Source organism: Amblyomma mixtum, chromosome 3, assembly GCF_055824585.1.
Source record: "Amblyomma mixtum isolate Tamu chromosome 3, ASM5582458v1, whole genome shotgun sequence".
Classification (NCBI taxonomy): domain Eukaryota; kingdom Metazoa; phylum Arthropoda; class Arachnida; order Ixodida; family Ixodidae; genus Amblyomma; species Amblyomma mixtum.
Window position 1 is genome coordinate 48,585,061 of NC_143014.1, and position 3,952 is coordinate 48,589,012.

The 3,952-nt window shown below is 44.9% G+C and overlaps 1 non-coding gene across 1 annotated transcript; it reads left to right on the top strand.

Moving 5' to 3' along the window:
- Positions 1–1,828: 1,828 nt before the first annotated feature.
- TRNAR-UCG (transfer RNA arginine (anticodon UCG)) lies at positions 1,829–1,901 on the top strand. Its single transcript has one exon. It is a non-coding gene; the product is annotated as a tRNA-Arg (tRNA).
- Positions 1,902–3,952: the final 2,051 nt, after the last annotated feature.

Below are 3,952 nucleotides of genomic sequence, written 5' to 3' on the forward strand. Positions count from 1 at the left end.
GTTTCTATTTTCACTTCAGGGGAGCACATTCCAGTGTGCCAGTAAGAGTCAAATCCCCAGCAGCTTGAAACTGAAGTATTTCCTGGTAATATGGGAATATCACCATCACTTCTGAACACAAGCTTCTTGTCATGAAATAAAAGCTGACAAAGTGAACATTTTGCTTTGTTAGTGTTTCGCAGAAGAGCCACCGTCCTATGCAGCTGCACGGAGCTGTTTCCAATATCAGTCTAACAATAGGTTTCAACTTCATCTACACGCACTCGGCGAAACCACACTGTATTGAGAAAAATTCCTCTTTTGCCCTCTTTCATTGAGAGCACGGTGTTAAGTGCTATTGTCCCAGCAAAAGTGACAGTCACTTAGACAAACCAGCGCTAAAAACCTCTGCACCCGGGTAGTCTATGAGCGCATTTTCGAATCCATGCATACTGCTTCCAACTAAAAACAGCTCCGAATGCGCATCATGCGTTGAATATACTTCAAAAATTTTACAAAAAAAATTATTGTGGCAAAAGAAGCAATATTACGTTTATTTGAAAAATAGCATATTGTTGCCAGACTCTCGTGAAAAACACTGTGGCCAGATTTCGAAAGTAAATTAGTAATTTATTTCCGAACAATATTCTTTAAGAACCAAATATTACTTCACGGCAATAAAAATGATGACTTAAAATTGGCAACGCGTACGTTATAATTTTGAGTTTATGTAATACGCACATTGTGTCTAGATTTTCGAGCTTTTAAAAGTGCATAGTGGCCAGACTTCTATGCTAAATGACTTTTTTTTAACACCTTTTAGGAGTCCATTATTACTTAACGTCATTTAAAATGATGACGCAAATTTGGCGACGCGTAGATTATGATTCTATATATGTGTGTGTGTGTGAGGCACATTGTGTGCAGATTTTCGAAGTTAGAAGAGTGGTGGCCAGAGTTATATGCTGACAAAGAAAAACAACTTTTTCTTTTTTGAAACAAGTTTTGCGTTATAGTATACGACGTGTTTTTATATGTGTGGTAAAAAGTTATGATTTCCTTGAAAGGTTCAATTTGCTTTACAGTCTCCAAAATCGACTGCAGTCGACATCGATGGCTGGGCAGGTAAAGCTTCGAATAAAACTAATGTTAGTATAATGTAAAACCACAGCGATAAAGGAACGTTGCATTATTTCTAAGGTTTGACGTATCTCGGAATATTTCTGTTTGGCACGTAGTGAGGTTTTCCTATTAGCAGAACTTTTCTGTTTCATGAGACGGTATTCAAGTAGAACTTTTTGCTGGGATAGATGGTCCAATCTGACGTAAGTTCGGCAGCGCGAATGAAGGTGCCCGAAGGCGTCCCTTCTTCGTTTCTACTTCGAGCTTCTTCATTCGCCCTGCTTTACTTATGCCTTAGAGATTGTGATTGCCATAGAGCGCATGTACAGTCCCGAATTGTCACGAGAAAACTCTAAATGTCACCCATCCGCCTTGATCAATTATGGCACCCTTCACGGTAGGCTGTTTAATCTTGGAGTCGATGCTGTCCGTTTCAAGGGGAATTTTTAAGTAGTACGTATTAATTGTGCTCTGTTGTATTTCGTGTCGCTTTGTAGCCCCAGGCTGCAACGTCTTATTAACTGCGTGGTTAAACGTTTCAAAGTTTAAATGTTTACTGAAGGTCAGGAAAAGTTATTCCAGCGTTTATTTCCAACGTTTATAAAACAACAACAAACGAACATATAGAACAACACACTGACAAAAAAAAAGGAACGTGGTAGTTAATCTTTGGTTACACTCTTCCCCTGTATTAATAAATAAAATAGATGAACCCGGAGGTCTCTGTGGGCCTGTGGCGCAACGGATAACGCGTCTGACTTCGGATCAGAAGATTCCAGGTTCGAGTCCTGGCAGGCTCTTTTTTAATTTTTCCCTTCTTGGCCACCATATTGCGAACGGTTTAACATACAAGATATATCGTTCCTGCGACAACCAAAATGTAACCTAGATGGCCAGGTGGTCGAAGTTATTCCGGAACCCTCCACAACTGCACCTCTTTTTTCCTTTACGGCGTGGTTGGGGTGTCCAACGAGAAGTGAGACAATTCCTGCGCCATTTCCTTTCCTCAAAAACCAATCTTTCCACTGTGTGCAACGCGACAGCGGCCAACATACCATCTTATTTGTGTGGGCACGTGAACCATCATTGCTGCTTTGGAAGTATTGCTGTCTTAGAGTATTTCTGTCGGACACGAACCCTTGACAGTGAATACCCGGCCTTCGCCGTGGCTATACCATACTGCAGACTCATCCTGGAGAGAGAGAGAGAGATGACTTTTATTTTCCAGCTCAAGTCCGAGCCTTCCTCATCCTGGAATGCAAGCAGGATTGGGAAAGGAAACACAAACCAAAACAGAAACAAAAGGCAAATAATGAAATTTATGCAGTCACACTTTTGAAAGAGGCAATAAAATCCGCTGCATCTTTACAGACAAGGACACTCTGTGGCGTTCAAAACGCTACGGCTTCCAGGCACTTCTCGGCCACGCGGTAGCGACTGTTGCATTGCAGGTCACACTGGACGCGACTGTGTTGCGCATCAAAGCGGCACGCACGAGCAGGCAACGCGTCAGAACACTGAAGAGCATAGAGGTACTTGACGTACTTGAGTGTAAACATTCACGCTTTTAAACCCAAAAACCCTACTGAGGGGCATGATGTGGGCAGCCTTCATGGAGAATGCAGCAGCACTGAGCACGCCCGGGGCACCGTCAGAAATCGTCGGCTGAGCGTGCCTCCACACACACACACACACACACACACACACACACACACACACACACACACACACACACACACACACACACACACACACACACACACACACACACACACACACACACACACACACACACACACACACACACACACACACACACACACACACACACACACACACACACACACACACACACACACACACACACACACACACACACACACACACACACACACACACACACACACACACACACACACACACACACACACACACACACACACACACACACACACACACACACACACACACACACACACACACACACACACACACACACACACACACACACACACACACACACACACACACACACACACACACACACACACACACACACACACACACACACACACACACACACACACACACACACACACACACACACACACACACACACACACACACACACACACACACACACACACACACACACACACACACACACACACACACACACACACACACACACACACACACACACACACACACACACACACACACACACACACACACACACACACACACACACACACACACACACACACACACACACACACACACACACACACACACACACACACACACACACACACACAAACACACACACTCACTCACTCACTCACTCACTCACACACACACACACACACACTCACTCACTCACTCACTCACTCACTCACACACTCACTCACTCACACACTCACACACTCACACACACACACACACACAGTTACTAGAACCAACTCAGTTTCACAGCTCCCCATACCGCCCAGCGGAGGAGAGTGTCCCAAGCGGCGGTCACGAGAACTAACGGCGGTGTAGTCGAGCCTTGCTCCCTGCCGGGTGCGTCGTCGGCTACAGGCAGCGCTGAAGCGAGGAGCGGCCGGCACTTATGAGGTTTTGGCGAGCTGCGTTTGCGCTCTACATGGCTGCAGTAAAATAATACTTCAATTGCGGCCGCTTTTCCTTCGAAGCTGCGTGTTATCTTCGAGAACACGTTTGTGTGATGCGAAATTAGGCTTTTAATATCGTGAAAAAAGTCCAAAAATGCTGGCAACACGCTCGCGAGCATTGTTTCTTGCTTTGCTCAATGGCTTGTGTTTTCTAGCGCGTACCCCAGTGCATAGTTCCT